This window comes from Microcaecilia unicolor, chromosome 12 (assembly GCF_901765095.1).
Source record: "Microcaecilia unicolor chromosome 12, aMicUni1.1, whole genome shotgun sequence".
Classification (NCBI taxonomy): Eukaryota; Metazoa; Chordata; class Amphibia; order Gymnophiona; family Siphonopidae; genus Microcaecilia; species Microcaecilia unicolor.
The window spans coordinates 21,120,473-21,139,847 of NC_044042.1; the positions used below are offsets into that span (position 1 = coordinate 21,120,473).

Here is a 19,375-nt window from a genome sequence, read left to right on the forward strand (position 1 = left end):
AATAAAACTCAGTTCCTCAGGACCAAAGTCCACCACCCTAACCACTAGGCCACTCCTCCACTCACTACCTTTGGTCCAAGTCCCAGAAAGTGTTCTTTGGAGGAAAGATTTTATGAAAAAGTCTAAGTTGTTATCAGTAAATATGAAATGAGATTTTAGCTGATAAACTTTAACATTAAGCCTTGTAAAACAGGATGGCATTACTAGAAATGATTCTGAATGTTATTAGTAAACAATTTCTTGCTCTGTACAGTGAAAATGAGAAAGAGTATGTAGCAGTGGTAAGAGCAGAAGGCTTAAGATGCCAGAGTTGAGATCCCACTTCTCCCACCAACACCTGATGCTCGTTGTGATCTTGCCTTATTCACATCACCCTCCATTCCCTCAGGCAGAACCCAGACTGTAAGACCTCAGGGGACAAGGAAATACTTGCATGTAACTCACCTTGAGCTCTTAGGTCTCCACAACCTCTGGACTGTATCCTGCCACCACAAACCTGGTGCATCAACCCAGCTGATCTCTGGAGGGGGGGGGGGGGGTTATTTACATTAATTTATTCCTGGGGGAATTCTGTGCAACATTTTGCATTATATGTAATGTTTCTGCACAGAATTTCCTCATCCTAAGGCCTGAAAATCCCTCCTTGGGTTCCAGCCTCCTCTGTTCCATATCTTGCTCCAACTGCAGTTCTCTCTTTCTCTAACTCCAGCAAGGTCCCTAAGTCTGCCCCTAAAGTTTTCTCTGGCATGCAATATCCCCACTCCACATCCTCCCTCCCGCAGACACCCCCCCACCTCTCATTCTTTCTCTTCTCCATGTATCATTGTATCTCTCCACCACCCTTCCCATGGCACACCCTCAAGCCTGATCTCTCCCCACACTAGTGACACACTCTTGGCTATCTCTAGCCCCTCCCACAAAATCCCCTTGGTGGACACTCGCCTTACTCTATTGCCCCTTCTCTATGGCATGCTGTCACCTTGCTCTGCTCCCACCTCCACAATTACCTTGCTCTGTCCCACCTTCACAATGACACACTGTCCTGAAAATCACTATGGCACACTGTCACCTTGCTGTGCCCTACCCCTCTCCCCATCATCCCCACAGTACACAACACCTTGTTCTGTCCCCCACCCTCTCAACAGCACACTTGCTTGCTCTGCACCCTCTCCGTCCATGGCACACTCGCTCTGCATTCACCCCTCGTTGGCACACTCGCTTGCTCTGCACACACCCCCTCCATGGCACACTCGCATCTGGGAAGGAGCGTAGGGTGTAATAACAGAGGAGAGATAAATTCTAGAGAACCTTGTGGACCATAGTTAAAGTTTTGTGGTGGACAAGGAACTGAATAGGAAGCTAATATTGTGCAAAAAGAGGGGGGGGGGGGGGTGGGGACTGTCAAAGCAAGGAGCATGAGTCAGAAGCCTGATAGCAGTATTTTGTAATCTTTTCAAGGAGAATAAAGGGAGTCCAGAGAAAATGATATTACAATAATCAAGTCAGGATGTTACTAGAGCATAAAGCAAAGTAGCAAATTCTCAAGGTTACAATAAATGAATAAGCAAAGGCCAAGTGAAAGGTCATTGATCCTACATGTTAACTCTGCTAGCAAGGGTCAAAAGGTTATCCTTCCAAACAAATACCAGACTGCTACTCCATTGAAGGGGATCAGAAGTCATGACCCTGAAACACATCTACAGGGAAAATGAGTGAAAGGTATTACCTTCCAGAATATATTTACTACTACTTAACATTTCTAGAGCGCTACTAGGGTTACGCAGCGCTGTACAATTTAACAAAGAGAGACAGTCCCTGCTCAAAGAGCTTACAATCTAATAGATAAGAGTGAGACAAATATAGGACAATCAAGCCATTGTGACATCACTGATGAGGTTGGCTCTTAGGCATTGGTGGAATGAGGCATTATGACATCACAATCTCAGCTCTGGTTAAATCACTGCTATATGTAATACTACTACTACTACTTAACATTTCTAAAGCGCTACTAGGGTTACGCAGCGCTGTACAATTTAACAAAGAGAGACAGTCCCTGCTCAAAGAGCTTACAATCTAATAGACAAGTGAACGGTCGGTCCGATAGGGGCAGTCAAATTGGGGCAGTCTGGATTCACTGAACGGTAAGGGTTAGGTGCCGAACGCAGCATTGAAGAGGTGGGCTTTAAGCAAAGACTTGAAGACGGGCAGGGAGGGGGCTTGGCGTAAGGGCTCAGGAAGGTTGTTCCAAGCATAGGGTGAGGCGAGGCAGAATGAGCGGAGCCTGGAGTTGGCGGTGGTGGAGAAGGGTACTGAGAGGAGGGATTTATCCTGTGAACGGAGGTTACGGGCGGGAACGTAAGGGGAGATGAGGGTAGAAAGATAGTGAGGAGCAGCAGACTGAGTGCATTTGTAGGTAAGAAGGAGAAGCTTGAATTGAATGCGGTATCTGATCGGAATATATATATATGGTGCCATATATTTGCCACCAAGTTTCCCTATTCCTCTAGTAGAGGTGTGGTAGCTGTGTTAGTCCACTTTTAATTAGAAGTAAGCTCCCAACAGACTTAAAAAGAAGAGAATGGTACACATCCTTGCAATATATCCAGCTGCAAACTATGCCAAAATATTTTGCAGGACCCCACGGTCATTCACAAAGGAAAAATATTCAACATTAAGGAATCTTTCACATGCTCATCTTCTAATGTGGTATATATCATTCAGTGTAAAAAATGTGATGAAGGCTGCTACATTGGAGAAACAAGTCAGATGCTAAAGAAGAGATTTAATTTACATAGAAACCATATGAAAAATGCTAATACCAATAAAGATGTCATGCCTGTGGGACAGCACTTTACAAAACCAGAACACTGTATCAGTGATTTCATGGTAAGAATCCTGAAAGGGAACTTTAAAACAATACAGGAACGTAAGACCTTTGAAATCAGAATGATTAAATATTTTGACACCCACCAGACAGGACTTAACAAAGATCAGGGTTTTCTAGCCCATTATAAACCATAAAATTGTACTGTTTTGTCACCCTCCTGTCTCCATGTATATCTCCCTGTCCCTCATCCACCCGACTCTTCCTGTCTCTCACCTATCCACCCCCATCCTGTTAGCCTCACTGAAATGCTTTGATGTTTCACTTATATATACTGTCATCTACCAACATTTGCTTATTTCCGATCTGACGAAGTAGGGCAACCTTCGAAAGCTAATCAAGAAATGTATTAAGTTCTGGCCAATAAAAAAGGTACCAACTTATTTCCTATTCCTCTAGAAATTGCTTAAAGCAAACAGAAAGGAAGTGGAAACCCAGATGGGGAAGGCCATTGCTGCCAGGTATGAGTCAATGTGATTTCTCAGTCCCCCACACCCCTTTCTCACACAAGAATCTTAATGAAAAGGAACATGTGTTATCTCCACCTTGTACCCTATGGCCCTGAGCAGAGCAGACCATTGCATAATGTTATTCTGAGGCTCCCTCTTGCTCTTAGATATTTCCAAGGCCACCTCTCAGAAGGACTGAACTGTGAGCCAAGAAGGTCCCTTCTAGACCTTACAGTTGAGACAAAGTGGCTTAGCATCTTGCCAACCAATCCGGACCCTTGCCAAAAGCAAAAGGATTAAACTTCTTAAAAATTAAGGAATCTGTTCCAATTGCAGAGCAGTTTGATGTGCTAAAAATGAATTAAGAAATGTATAGAATACTTTCTTGAAGATTTACCTAATGGCTGCTCAAATCTAAGTTTTTGTGAGCTGATTACTAAAAACATAGGTACCCAGTCAAAGCAGTAAATATAAAAGAAATATATTCAACATTACAGTAACTCAATTAAAGCAAGATAGACAAAAAAGTAATTTGTCAGCAAATAGGAAAATAAATACCCATTAATCAAATAATGCACAAATCACAGAAAAGTTAAAAGGCTGGAGATGTTATTAAAACATCTACACAAAAGAAAAGTTATGATTTTAAATGTATACCATCTGTTAGCATGTTTGTGTAGGTCTTTTGTTAAGGCAATGCTCTGTTTTTTCACTCCTTCCTAAAGTCATTGCCTGTTTCACTGAATGTTTATATAACATAATTCAAGGAAACAAGTGATTTTATATATAAGTAGTGTGGCTGCCAGATCAGTCCACTTGGATGCATGGAAATAGAAGTAAACAAAAATTATATAAGATAATACCTTTACTGAGAACTAACTTAATACATTTCTCGACTGGCTTTCAGAAGCTGACAGTGCCTTCCTCAGGTCAATTGTGGTGGAATGACCAACCCATGCAATGCCTGCTCCTCAGAAAATTGGACTGCCAACCCTCAAACCACACAAGGACCTCATTAATAAACGTTATTATTGTTTATATTACGGTTTATTAAAACTCTTTATACCACTTGTACTGCCAATGAGATTTTTCTTTCTTTTTTTGGTCTTGCACCTCTTTTCACTGCTTTGGACATCCAGTTCAAGCAAAATGAACTTCTGCTAAGGACTATGGTGTCATGATTTTCAACTATCCTAGAATTCCTCTTCTGTGCATCCCTCTCCCACACATCTTTGAAGCCCAGCCGGCACCAAAATCGCCATTGGTCAGGAGGTCCAAAACTAGGTAGGCATGCACCCCAAGCCTGGCAGGTAGGCGTTGCTGCACAGAGTATTTGGACTCCCTCACCTGTTACACCCTCAGTATTTCTCTTCTTCTAAGAGTGAGGCATAAACATTCACAGATTGTTATGCAGCAGCTCTAAACCATGAAATACCAAACATATAAACAACTTTCTAAAGCTCAGAGGGAGCAAATTATTCCAAATGTAGGACTACATTTCTGAGGCTCAACTCTAAAAAGTTCCAGAAAGAATACGGATATCAATTTAATTTTTAACTGTCTGACTGTGTCAAGGAAAAGTGACAAATTCAGCTCCAAACTAAAAACACAGGATGTGAAATACTGGGTCACACCAAAGGTCCATCAAGCCCTGTATCCTTGTCTTTAACAGTGACCCATCCAGGTCACAGGTAGGCAACAAAATCCTAAACAATAGATCCAAACCTTAGACAGGGGAAGGATAGATACTGGCAGGGGCAGAGCGAGGAAAGCTGAATTCGAAAGGGGGGGGGGGGGGGAAGAAACTGAAGATTTTCCTAGGGCACTATATATATCATTCGATTGGCCCTGAACTTATCAGCCAGATAAACATTTACTTTCTCCTCCACCCCCACCCCCTTTTCATCGGTTGTGATAATATGGCGAGGAAGGCATATCAGACTTTTGCCTCCAGTTGACAGAAGTGATCATAACAGCCAACTTTTCAAAATTATTGGGGGTGCTAAGTGCAATGGAAATAACTCCTCCCTGGACACAAACAAGGAATTTTCTCAATATTGGGGGTGCTCAAGCACCCAGAGAGTCGGCTCCTATGGAAGTGATGTCTCTGGATCCGGGGAGATGTCTCTTAATCTCTGCACTCAAGAGACAGAACGGAGGAGAAAGGAATCTCACAGCGATGGGGAGGCGTTTTGGGGATCTCTGTACACAGGGCTTAATTTGTAGACAAAAAGGAAGCGGCACTGTGGATCCAGGGGGGGCAAAAGCAGCAGGAGAAGAGGGTCAGGATTGGGTCTCTGTTCTGTGCTGCAGGCTCCCCCCTCTGCCATCCTGTCTCATGCAGGCTTCCTGGAAGGAATAGTCTGCAGCACAACACTCCTGCTGCTCCGGGAAGACGGAAGAGCTGTTTCTGGATCGCTTTCACCAGTGATGTGTTGGGAAGAGGATGTCTCAGACTGATTGGGGAAGAGAGGGCAGCGTCTGCCTTCAGTGCAAAGACAGCAAGTCACACGCGTTCGGCTGTAGTGTACTCACAACTCTCACACGCGTCCGGGGATCGGCCTCCCCTCCCCCTCCCCGTCAAACTCATACCTGAGGTCGCCCACTCACAATCCCACAGCTTTCCTTCTCCGGTGCCCCGCCGTCCCCTATGATCACACACTGCACACACAACTTCTCTCCCGAGTGAGTCCCTCATCATCCTGCCCGCCCTTGCCGGAAACAGGAAGTTGCGTCACATGACTATGAGAGGCGGAGCGCAGCGTCAGCATGTTCGACAACACTTCGACTGTCTGTGACACACTGAGTGGGGTGGGTTGACGAGTGAGCGTCTGTGCAGTAGCGTTCCATAAAGGTATGAGAAGATACATTCACATGTGGCTGTTTTTACGGATTTCTATATGTACTAGCCGTAGTCCGAAGACATGAGGGATCCGCATTTTCATAGAAGAGTATCAATAGAAATCAAACAAAATAAAACATGGAAAAGAAAATAAGATGATACCTTTTTTATTGGACATAACTTAATACATTTCTTGATTAGCTTTCGAAGGTTGCCCTTCTTCCTCAGATCGGAAATAAGCAAATGTGCTAGCTGACAGTGTATATAAGTGAAAACATTCAAGCATTACTATGACAGTAAAATAGATACTATTGGAGATTCTACATGGAATGTTGCTACTATTGGAGATTCTACATGGAATGTTGCTATTCCACTAGCAACATTCCATGTAGAAGGCTGCGCAGGCTTCTGTTTCTGTGAGTCTGACGTCCTGCACGTACGTGCAGGACGTCAGACTCACAGAAGCAGAAGCCTGCGCGGCCACATTGCTGATCTACAAGGGCCGACTTCTACATGGAATGTTGCTAGTGGAATAGCAACATTCCATGTAGAATCTATAGAAATCAAACAAAATAAAACATGGAAAAGAAAATAAGATGATACCTTTTTTATTGGACATAATACATTTCTTGATTAGCTTTCGAAGGTTGCCCTTCTTCGTCAGATCGGAAATAAGCAAATGTGCTAGCTGACAGTGTATATAAGTGAAAACATTGAAGCATTACTATGATAGTCTGACAGGGTGGGAGGATGGGGGTGGGTCCCCATGCATACCTCTGACCCACCCCCATCCTCCCACCCTGTCAGACTATCATAGTAATGCTTGAATGTTTTTACTTATATACACTGTCAGCTAGCACATTTGCTTATTTCCGATCTGACGAAGAAGGGCAACCTTCGAAAGCTAATCAAGAAATGTATTAAGTTATGTCCAATAAAAAAGGTATCATCTTATTTTCTTTTCCATGTTTTATTTTGTTTGATTTCTATTGATAACCTTAAGAGTGGACTAACACGGCTACCACACCCCTCTACTCAAAGAAGAGTGAAACCTTTTTTTCCCAAGGGAGACATTCCGCAAACTGGTGCAATCATTGGTGTTGAGCCATTTGGACTATTGTAATTCCATCTACGCAGGATGCAAAGCACAAACCATTAAGAAACTCCAGACTGCCCAAAACACCGCTGCCAGACTCATATTTGGAAAAGCGGAATATGAAAGTGCCAAACCCCTTGGAGAAAAATTACATTGGCTCCCGTTAAAAGATCGAATTGAATTGCGTTCCAAATTTGCACCTTGGTTCATAAAATCATTTATGGAGAGGCCCCCATCTTACATGTCTGACCTAATAGACTTACCAGCAAGAAATAAGAAAAGTTCATCAGGTACTTTCTGAAATCTCCACTATCCCAACTGCAGAGGACTTAAATACAAATCTATACACGCATCTAGCTTCTCCTATATCCGCACGCAACTATGGAATGAATTACCAAATCAACAAAAAAAGGAGGTAAAAGACCTCACGCACCGTGAGATATAGAAAAAAAAGTGGGTCGTTCCTTGAAAATCCTTAATAAAGTTGTGGTATTCCTCCTTGGTTTATCCTCACTTTTTTCTATATGAATTACCAAATACCATAAAAATAACGCGCGATTTGACAGCCTTCCGGAAACTACTAAAGACAAACTTGTTCAAAGAGATTTATAAAAAGGATCCTCCATAATGAATTAACTCCTAAACTACACCAGAACTAACTTTATTGAACTCTCCTAATTTGATTACTTTAATCGCATTCTCATTATTGAATATTATATCTTGTCCTGCTCTCATCTATGTTATGAATTATCTATTTATCTACTTCTAGTTTTACCTGATTTTCTTATACACCTTATTTGTAATATACTCTGAACTTCTTATTCCGTTAATGTGATTGCCATTGCAACATAATGTAAGCCACATTGAGCCTGCAAATAGGTGGGAAAATGTGGGATACAAATGCAGCAAATAAATAAATAGAAAAATATACAATCTGCTTATCATTTGCGACAAAGTACGCAGTGAGGCATATTTTCAAAGCACTTTGGGAGGCTAAGTTCCATAGGTTTCTATGGAACTTTGGGAGGCTAAGTGCTTTGAAAATGAGCCTCTTTGTGACTGAAGGCATGCTCCCGTAGAGACAGAAATAACGACCTGGGCATATTGTGCGAATTAAATAAATGGTAAGTGCTCGCGCACAATCTAAAGTATTCAATCGAAGTTGGTTAGCATTAGTATGAATAGGTGGACAGAATGCTGGAAGTGTGATGGATTGTTTTAAATAAAATAGAGACTCCCTCTTAGGAAGAAATTTTTGGGTGTGGTCGAAAGAATATCTTATTATGCAAAATTTGAGTATATGTTTCACAGTGTACCAATGCTTGAATCTCACCAGTATGGCGCACTGATGTGATTTTAATCAAAATGAGCTTTTTCCTTGCGATGTTTTCAGCGCAGTCGTACTTTCTTTCTGCTGGGGCTGAAGCAGCAAGGCTCGTACCAAGGAAATTTGAGGGCACACTGACATAGCCACGTGCCACCGGCATTAAAGGTCACCTGAGCTACGGGCGCATGCGTGTGGTGATCTCCACATGCCTCCACCCAAGGAGGTTAAGTTGAGCACAGGAGACAGTAGGTGGAGGCTATCTAGCCAATTATAATAAAGCCAGTAGGCGGAGCTTACCGCCACACTGGTTCACCCAAAACAATAGCAAAGATTATTAGACATAACGGACTGCAAATGTGTGGTCCATCTCTAAAAATTCTAAAGCTGATAGGCAGTGCCTTAAAAGGTGGAGGACAAAAGTTTTTTTTTTTTAAATTTAGTTAGACTGTCAATGAAATGCTTGGATGTTTCACTTATATATACTTCTACCACATTTGCTTATTTCCGATCTGACGAAGAAGGGCAACCTTCGAAAGCCAATCAATAAATTTATTAAGTTATGTCCAATAAAAAAAGGTATCATCTTATTTTCTTTTCCATGTTTTATTTTGTTTGATTTCTATTGATTACTTTTATTTATTTGAAAGCTTTCCATATATAGATATAAATATCATGAAATAAAATTTAATATTACTAAAACAGCTTAAAAGTTATTGTAGCTGGTAGACAAAGCACTAATAAAGGCCGCATATTGTGCTCATTTTTCTACACCGTTCTGTACAATATAGTAATACATGGCCAGATTTCACTGAGGATAGCCTGTTTACTGATGGATTCATCTTAACTGTTGTAATCTGCCTTGAGAAGCCTGGTGTTATAAAGATTGGAAGTAAAATTAAACTCTTCTTTCATTGTGTCACATGGAATCTCATTTCTCTCATTTCTTTTGTACAAATGGATTATTCAGTTTTTGAGCATGTTTCATGGACAAGTGGTTTTCATAAGTCAAAATAATAAAAATAAATATTTTCTTTCATGCTGATCTCTCGTTTGTTTAAACATAACTAAATGGGCTGTAAGCCCCTAATGCAGTCCATTGGTTTTCTTATATTTTCTCCTTGTGATGAATTATACTGTGCCAAAACTGGAAATACAGTGACACAGAATAATAGAATTTTAACATCCCTAACTTATTTTTTATGTTTTAATCATCTTTATTCAAAGCACAATATGTTGGTTGATAAGCTTCTTACAGAACAGGAAAAAAAAAAACAGTGAGCCATCCAACATTGCACAACAAAAGCTTTTACAGAGAACATACCCAAGAACCCTTCTCCAGTACCATAGGAGCCGACTCTGTGGGTATATTGAATAAATTCCTTGTATGTATCCAGGGAGGGGTTAGTTCCATTGGGGTTAGCACCCCCAATAATTTAAAAAAAGTGGCTCCTATGTACTCCCCTCCTACCCCACCCGATTGTGTCCACTTACCAAGATAACACATAGTAACATAGTAGATGACGGCAGAAAAAGACCTGCACGGTCCATCCAGTCTGCCCAACAAGATAAACTCACATGTGCCATTTTTGTGTATACCTTACCTTGATTTGTACCTGTGTTTTTCAGGGCACAGCCCGTATAAGTCTGCCCAGCACTATCCCCGCCCCGCCTCCCACCACCGGCTCTGGCACAGACCGTATAAGTCTGCCCAGCACTATCCCCGCCTCCCAACCACCAGCCCCGCCTCCCACCACTGGCTCTGGCACAGACTGTATAAGTCTGCCCAGCATTATCCCCGCCTCCCAACCACCAGCCCCGCCTCCCACCACCAGCTCTGGCACAGACCGTATAAGTCTGCCCAGCACTATCCCCGCCTCCCAACCACCAGCCCCGCCTCCCACCACCGGCTCTGGCACAGACCGTATAAGTTTGCCCAGCACTATCCCCGCCTCCCAACCACCAGCCCCGCCTCCCACCACCTGCTCTGGCACAGACCGTATAAGTCTGCCCAGCACTATCCCCACCTCCCAACCACCAGCCATACAGATCAGTAGGACCCAAGCAACAGCACAGTTACCCTCAAAAGATAATAATGGAGCGTATAAAAGAACTAAAAACGTCCGCAGAGAATGGCTATTGCAATGTGCAAGACCAATTCAGGATGATAGCTTGGTTTGTGTATTTCCTTCTTCGGCTAAAGCAATAAAATTGCATAAGGTTATTTTAAAATATTGGGACATTCTTAAGATTCATCCTATTTTTGCACAGGTACCTGTGACCTTGCTTGGCCGCTGTTGGAAACAGGATTCTGGGCTAGATGGACCATTGGTCTGACCCAGTATGGCTATTCTTATGTAGTATCTACATGTGCTTACAGGAGAGGGAACAATTTGACTGAACTTCTTTCTGTAAATAATCAACATTTATTGAATAACTAGTAAATGAGGCTCGTTTCAGAGCAAATGAAACGGGAGCTAGCAAGGTGTTCGTCGCCAACACCCCTCCCTGGCCAACCCCTTCGTTATTCTTCCATTGCTCCGCCCCCAACGTCATGACGTTTGATGCGAGGGCGGGGCCCGGAGCGATTTCCCCCCCCCCCCGCCTCCCTGTCTCCCTCCCTACCAACCCCTTCGTTGTTCTGCCATTGCTCCGCCCTCGAGGGCGGGGCCCGGAGCGATTTCCCACCCCCCCACGCCTCCCTGCCTCCCTCCCTGCCAACCCCTTCGTTGTTCTGCCATAGCGCTGCCCTCGAGGGCGGAGCCCAGAGCGATTTTGGTGGCTTCACCACCACGAACCTTCGAACCTTTTTGAAGGAAGTCAGGGCTTGGCTTCACTGACGTCGGTGTCCTCAGAACGTTGAGGGTGAGTTTTATTATAGTAGATTTTGTAAGCACAGGACAGTACATTTGTGAGTGTATTGTAAGAATGTTTTGGTTACCAAAAATGTATTTAATCCGGTAACTCAGAAAGCTTTTATTTTAAGGGGGAGATATGATTGTAATTCAGAAGCTAAAGTTTATGCGATTACTTGCCCATGTTATATATATATATGGTAAATTGATCAGAAATCTAGATTTATATTTATATTTAAAACCCGCCCTTATCCAGGGCAAGGTGCAGTATACACCCATAAAAATGCATGAAAAATACAAACGTTAACATTACTGAAAAAAATAAAAGTTAGAGAACACTGTAGTTTCATAAACAGGCAACCAGAATATCCAAAGCACAGCTTTATACCTAACCATCAATAGCATGAAAAGCCAGACACCAAGTGCGCCTTTAAACGATGCTTAAAAGCAACCAAATTTGTCTCGCGTTTCAATCCATCTGGCAGCCAGTTCCGTTCAAGAGGCCCAACAACAGAAAAAGTCCCTCGTCTAGTTATATCCAGACAAAATTGATTCACAGCAGGTGGAACCACGTTTCCAGCATTCATTAACCGCAACTTGCCTCTGTGGAATATAATGCTGGATAGCATTCTTTAAATACATAGCAGAATCATGAAACAAAACATGATGAATTCAATAAAGAAAAACTAAACCTAGAATAGGAGAACATCTGAGCAACATAAGTTATGCATTGGTGGAGTTTTGGCACTCTGTTGAAGCGGATTTGTTGGATTAGGGGAAGCAATGTGTCCAACTTTTATTGAATTTTGAGCAGAGGATGATTTATTGTTGGCAAATTGTTCGCCCTAAAGGGTTAAGTAAAGAGATTGAATGGTATGAATTATGAGATGTGCAATCTTCTTAACCTGTCAGGTATGTTTGTTTCATACTGTGCATGTGTCATAAGTACGTAAGTATTGCCATACTGGGAAAGACCAAAGGTCCATCAAGCCCAGCATCCTGTTTCCTACAGTGGCCAATCCAGGTCACATATACCTGGCAAGATCCCAAAAATGTACAAAACATTTTATACTGCTTATCCCAGAAATAGTGGATTTTCCCCAAGTTCATCTAATAACGGTCTATGGACTTTTCCTTTAGGAAGCCGTCCAAACATTTTTTCAAACTCCGCTAAGCTAACCGCCTTTACCACATTCTCTGGCAACGAATTCCAGAGTTTAATTACACGTTGAGTGAAGAGAAACTTTCTCTGATTCGTTTTAAATTTACTACATTGTAGCTTCATCGCACGCCCCCCTGTCCTAGTATTTTTGGAAAGCGTGTCTGTTGTAGTTTAAACAGCGCATTCACTGGCATTTTTTTTTCATCTGCGAGCAAAGGGAGTTCTTGATGGCAGTTCCGCCATACTTGCTAGAAATAAGATTTGTTAATTGATATGGAGGTAATTAAATTTATATGTACAGACATTGTTTTTTTATTTCAAAGATTCTTGTTTAAGGAGTTATGCCTCAGGTTCTTTCTTGTGTAGGTAGATGGCTCCTGAAGACGCTAGTTAGCGAATCACAGAACCGTTTGCTCGGGCTGACTTCCAATATGTATTGCATCACTTCTGTATTTCACAGAAATCTAGGTTAAGAAATAAAAACATACACACACACATACACACACCTGTGACTCTCTTTAGCCCCCTTTTACAGGCGGCAGTAAGCCCAACGTGGGCTTACTGCTCGCTCTCTTGGGACTACTGCCGGCCCAACGCAGCCGCTGGCCGTAGTCCTTCCCCAAGCATGCGCCGTTTCTGGGGGGAAAATGCTGTGTGCTGCCCGGTTAGCGCGGGAGCCCTTACCATCTCGATGGCTGGCGGTAAACGTTCCCTGTCGCATGGCCATGCGGTGCCTGGGGCCTTTTTAACCGCTGCGGTAAAAAGGGCCATGGCACATAGGAAAAACAGACAGCGCAGGGCCCTTTTTCCTGCAGCTTGGTAAAAGGACCCCTAGGGAAAAAAATATAAAATATATATATATATAGGTAGATAGGCTCTTTTACTAAAGGGCGGTAGGGATATCGCGTGCCAAAACATGACCAGTATGGGGTGCGCTGAGGCATCCTGCAGTATTGCTGTGATCAGCACGTGCCGGTCCCTGCGGTAGAAAATAGAAATTATTTTCAGGCGCAGGGGGCAGGGAGTAGGTGTGCCCTGTACTGATTGGGTAGCGCAGGCACATTAGCACGTGCTACTCATGGGAGCCCGAGCGCATAGCTATTTAAAAAAAAAAAAAACACGACCGTTTTCAGCCACACCGGAAAGTGGCTGGAGGTTGCCCAAGCGCTAATCACAGCACCAGCCACTTTCTAGCACAGCTTAATAAAAGGGGAGGATTGGGTAGGAGGGGGGGAGAGGGGGGGTTTGGGTCGGGGAGGGTGGGGAGGGGAGGGGAGGAATGATGTTATTACACTGTTACTGTAAGACATAGGGAATTCTAGGTTCTGAAGTGTCATGGTTGTTGCAGTTTATGATCATTGAGGTCTCTGTAATTGGGACTGCGGAAAGGGTTCTAGACAGTTCTCATAGATATAGGTATAGAAGTTGTTCATACATGTTATAGTGTTCAAGGAGATGTAGGGATGGATATAGGAGAATATAAAGCTGTTTATGTGTTAGTCCTACTTATATATTATTGGTATAGACAAAATATATACTGTATAAAGGAATGCTTCACTGGGACCGGTTATACTGATCTAGTTGACATAGCGGGAATCACAAATAAGGGGGTAGGGGGAGGGTTAGAGGGGAAGGACGGTAATATATTTAAAAAAGGATGGTGATAGCTTTTATCATAAAGTTATGTTTTGAATGTTCTGCTGGTGATCATTGTTTATCAAAAAGATACTGATGTATTACCATAATCTGTCATCAATAAAAATGTTGAAATATAAAAGAACCCCATGGTTAGTTATATAGTTACTAGCTGTTAAGCCCGTTAAAACGGGCGAGATTTGTGTTTTGCAAAATGTAATAATTCTCATCTCCATCCATCCATGTCCAACAACCCTGCTCTCTCCCCTGCCCCCCCCATGTCCAGCAGCCCTGCTTTCTCCCATGCCCTCCCCCCATGTCCAGCAACCCTCCTCTCTCCCCTGCCCTCCCCCCATGTCCAGCAACCCTCCTCTTTCCCTTGGCCTTTCCCCCCCACCCTGCTCTCTCCCCATGTCCAACAACCCACCTCTCTCCCCCCTGCCCTCCCCCCATGTCCAGCTACCCTCCTCACCGCCGCTCCCTCCCCCCTCTGTGCTGGCCCCCCTGCACTGACATGAGAGCGTCTCTCACCTCCGTGTGAAAGCGCTGCAGGCAGCATGCAGCACTTCCACATGGAGGTGAGAGGCGCTGTTATGTCAGTGCAGGGGGCCCGATACGGAGGGGTCGGGAGCAGTGGCAGCGGCGACGTTGGGGGTGGAGGTTGGTGCGCCAGCGATGTTCCTTCGTCTCCACTGGCTCCAGCGGCAGCGGCGTCTGTTTCCCTCTCTGTTCTGCCCTCTGACGTCATCACGTCTTGACGCGAGGGTGGGACAGAGAGGGAAGTCTCTACTGCGCATTTGCGGGTGAGTCGATCACTTGTCATTTATATATTTGATAAACTGTATATTTATTTATTTGTTACATTTGTATCCCACATTTTCCCACCTATTTGCAGGCTTAATGTGGCTTACATAGTACCATAAAGGCGTTCGCCAGTCCGGTAGAGAAACAAATGCATGGTGATGTTGTGGTCGAATAAGATTCAAATACAATGGGGGTTGAGTAGAGGGAAGATTGTATAATGTGCATTACGAGCTTTGGTTTTGATGCCTCACCCTCAGAGGGAAGGGAAGGCTGCATATAATATTCACCCACCGGAAGTTCGTTCTCTCCCTCCGAGTTCCAGGGTCGTCCCCCCTCCCTCCCTCCCAGTTCCAGGGTCATTGTCCCTCCCTCCCTTCCTTCCAGTTCCAGGCCCCCTCCCTCCGAATTTTAAAAGTCATCCTGGCTTACCTCATGCGGTAAAAAGCGTGTAGGCTTGGCAGTTACTTCAGTTTTCCCTTCTCTGTCTCTCAGCTCTGGTCCCGCCCTCATTTCCTGTTTCCGCAAGGGTGGGACCATAGCTGAGAGACAGAGAAGGGAAAACGGAAGTGCCGAGCCTGCACGCTTTTTACCGCTGCTGCCGGCCGCCGTAACCCCGAGGTAAGTCAGGATGACTTTTAAAATTCGGAGGGAGGGGGCCTGGAACTGGAAGGGAGGGAGGGAGGGATGACAACCATGGAACTCGGAGGGAGGGACGACGACCCTGGAACTGGGAGGGAGGGGGGACCCAGGAACTGGGAAGAAGGGAGGGGGGACCCTGGAACTGGGAGGGAGAGAGGGGGGACCCTGGAACTGGGAGGGAGGGGGGACCCTGGAACTTCCCTTAAAAACATTAATGGCAGAAGGTGATTACCTTGCTAGCGCCTGTTTCATTTCAATGCGAAACGGGCTTTTTCTACTAGTTATTTATAAATTCCAGTGGCAGCTGCAACTGAGTGTGGATGTGGCCACTGGCATGCCAACTTCCCAAGCTGAGAGACTCTTAAACCTACACTGTAAATAATGCTTGAAAGCTGAGAGCAAGATTAAGGCCATTTTCTGTGCCAATATGATGGTGATTTCTTCAGTTCTCCCGAATTACATTGTGTTCCGTTAAGAATCCACTTGATTGCATAGGGGCCCTTTGCTAACGGAATTAGCATGTGCTAAATGCTAAGAATCCTATAAGTGTAAAGTGGGCTTCGTAGCATTTAACACCCGCTAATTTCATTAACGTGCACTATGCTTTAGTAAAAGGGCCCCCCAGCAAAGATGTGAAATGTGGGTTCTCCCAATGGAACTTTACAAAAGGGAGTAGATTGTGTGGGCCTTATGTATTCTTTGTTTCTATTAAAAAAATAAAAATCTCCAATCCTCTTTTATAAAATTACCCCCCTGTTCAGGTGAAAAAAAGCAGTGAACAGCAAATTTAAACTCAGTGATTTTCAAGGCCCTCAGATGAAATGGGACAGAGTACCTAAAGAATAAGGGACCCTTTTACTAAAGGGTTGCCATGTGGCAACCTGGAGCTACTGCTGGCCCAATGCAGATGCTGGCAGTGGGTCCACCCCAGCACATGCCATTTTTGTGCTGTCATTGCATGCTGCCAGGTTGGTGTGGGAGTCTTTACTGCCACCTCAATGGGGGGTGGTGAGTGCTTCTCCCTGAAATGGCTGCACAGCCCATGTGAATGTGACTTGCCTAAGATCACAAGGAGCAGTAGTGGGATTTGAACTGGCCACCTCTGGATTGCAAGACTGGTGCTCTAACCACTAGGCCACTCCTCCACTCAGCAACATTCCATGTAGAATCACCAATAATAGCAACATTCCATGTAGAATCTCCAATAGTAGCAACGTTTGATGTTCCACTGCACTAACCGCTAGGCTACTCCTCCACTAGCAACATTCCATGTAGAAGCCTGCCCTTTCAGATCAGCAACACGGCCGCGCAGGCTTCTGTTTCTGTGAGTCTGACGTCCTGCCAACTACGTGTAAGGTTAACATCCTTATCAATTGGTAACTCCAGCAGCAGCTGTTATCTGAACACTGGCTTTCACCTAACAGCAGTAAGCCTGTAAAACAGTTTGGAAGTATATCAGTACAGATAATATTATAGGCTAAGGGGAATGATTAGGCTCTCTTTAGTTGTAAAGCCGCATCGTGCTTCCACTTTACCCTTTGGTCTAGTGAAAATGGAGGCGGAAGTTGATAAATCTACTGCCCTTGTAGAACAGCTCTCCAGCCTTGTGAGGAAGATTAGAAATGGTTTATTTAGTTTCACTTTGGAGACGGTTCATATCCCACATTGCAACCGAGACTCTAGAATATTTTGGAGCATCATACTTGAGCAATAAAGCTGACAGATGAGCCTGCCTATGTGACTGGTCACCAAGAACGTCAACTGACTTGACAAAATAAACCTGTAGTTAATCCTCAGCAAACCACACGATGCTCAGTGGCCCAATCCCATGGCTATAGTAGAGGGAGGAGAATTTGTATTTTTTGTTACATTTGTACCCTGCGCTTTCCCCACTCATGGCAGGCTCAATGTGGCTTACATGGGGCAATGGAGGGTTAAATGACTTGCCCAGAATCACAAGGAGCTGCCTGTGCCTGAAGTGGGAATGGAACTCAGTTCCTCAGGACCAAAGTCCACCACCCTAACCACTAGGCCACTCCTCCACTGTTGCTACTATTTGAGATTCTACATGGAATGTTGCTATTCCACTAGCAACATTCCATGTAGAAGTCGGCCCTTGCAGATCACCAATGTGGCCGCGCAGGCTTCTGCTTCTGTGAGTCTGACGTCCTGCACGTACAGACTCACAGAAACAGAAGCCTGCGCAGCCTTCTACATGGAATGTTGCTAGTGGAATAGCAACATTCCATGTAGAATCTCCAATAGTAGCAACATTCCATGTAGAATCTCCAATAGTATCTATTTTATTTTTGTTACATTTGTACCCTGCGCTTTCCCACTCATGGCAGGCTCAATGCGGTTTACATGGGGCAATGGAGGGTTAAGTGACTTGCCCAAAATCACAAGGAGCTGCCTGTGCCTGAAGTGGGAATCGAACTCAGTTCCACAGGACAAAAGTCCATCACCCCAACCACTAGGCCACTCCTCCACTGTTGCTACTACTTGAGATTCTACATGGAATGTTGCTATTCCACTAGCAACATTCCATGTAGAAGTCGGCCTTTGCAGATCACCAATGTGGCCGCGCAGGCTTCTGCTTCTGTGAGGACGTCAGACGTCAGACTCACAGAAACAGAAGCCTGCGCAGCCTTCTACATGGAATATTGCTAGTGGAATAGCAACATTCCATGTAGAATCTCCAATAGTAGCAACATTCCATGTAGAATCTCCAATAGTATCTATTTTATTTTTGTTACATTTGTACCCCGTGCTTTCCCACTCATGGCAGGCTCAATGCGGTTTACATGGGGCAATGGAGGGTTAAGTGACTTGCCCAAAATCACAAGGAGCTGCCTGTGCCTGAAGTGGGAATGGAACTCAGTTCCTCAGAGTCCACCACCCTAACCACTAGGCCACTCCTCCATGTGCTTATCCATATAAAATCTGCTTCTGCCAGCCTCTGTACAGGTAAAGTAGGTTTCCTGTAAATTAATCCATGTTCTTTTTCACCTGTGGGGGAAAGAGGTGGTCCTGGGGGTTGGGGAACAAAAGCACATGCGAGGATTTGTACCCAAGAACTTTGCAGGTCCCATTTTCAACTCCCAAGGGAGTTTCCTTTCAAGCATGAACTTGCAGGCTTATAAGAGTAGCGTATCCTTGGGCTTGCAAAAAGGTTTTGGGAATTCTGTAAATTATCCCCATAAGTTAGAAATGAAGCCTCATCAAAGTTCTGTTGCTGTAACACAGATCTGAAGAGTATTGATTACACAGTGAGATTTGTGATCTTTCATTTCAGTGACGTGTTCTGTTCCCAGGTGCCTTCCTAGAGTTAATGCTGGGGTAGGGGGGAAGAGGAAGATGAGATGATACTGCTCTACCACCACACTGCCACCCTCCCAAATGTTGCCACCCTAGGTGGTCATCTAGTCTGCTCAACCGCTATTTTATAATTACATGCTAAAAATTGCTTAGTGTGTGAGGGGGTCATTTAACAGGGAATAGGCAGGGCCAGACATTTATATGGCTATTTTATATAAATTATGCATGTAAATGTTACACTTAGAAACTAACATTTATGGAAGCCACAGATGTAGGCATGTTGGTGCCAACTTACTCTAGTATTCTATAATAGCAATTATATGCTAGACTAGGCTGACACCCTACGTAAATTGAGCTCCTACATTAT

At 44.1% G+C, this 19,375-nt stretch overlaps 1 protein-coding gene across 2 annotated transcripts in view; it reads right to left on the reverse strand.

Annotated features, from left to right (window-relative positions):
- The window catches only part of PPARD (peroxisome proliferator activated receptor delta), a 37,813-nt gene extending 31,796 nt beyond the window's left edge, over positions 1 to 6,017 (reverse strand). Inside the window, exons 1-2 of one of the 2 annotated variants that reach the window (XM_030220698.1) lie at positions 5,926 to 6,017; positions 445 to 520 (exon numbers count right to left, since the gene is read on the reverse strand). The gene's annotated coding sequence lies outside the window, so the exon portion shown is untranslated. The remainder of the gene's footprint in view (positions 1 to 444; positions 521 to 5,925) is intronic. The other variant, XM_030220697.1, reaches the window with a different exon arrangement.
- Positions 6,018 to 19,375: the final 13,358 nt, after the last annotated feature.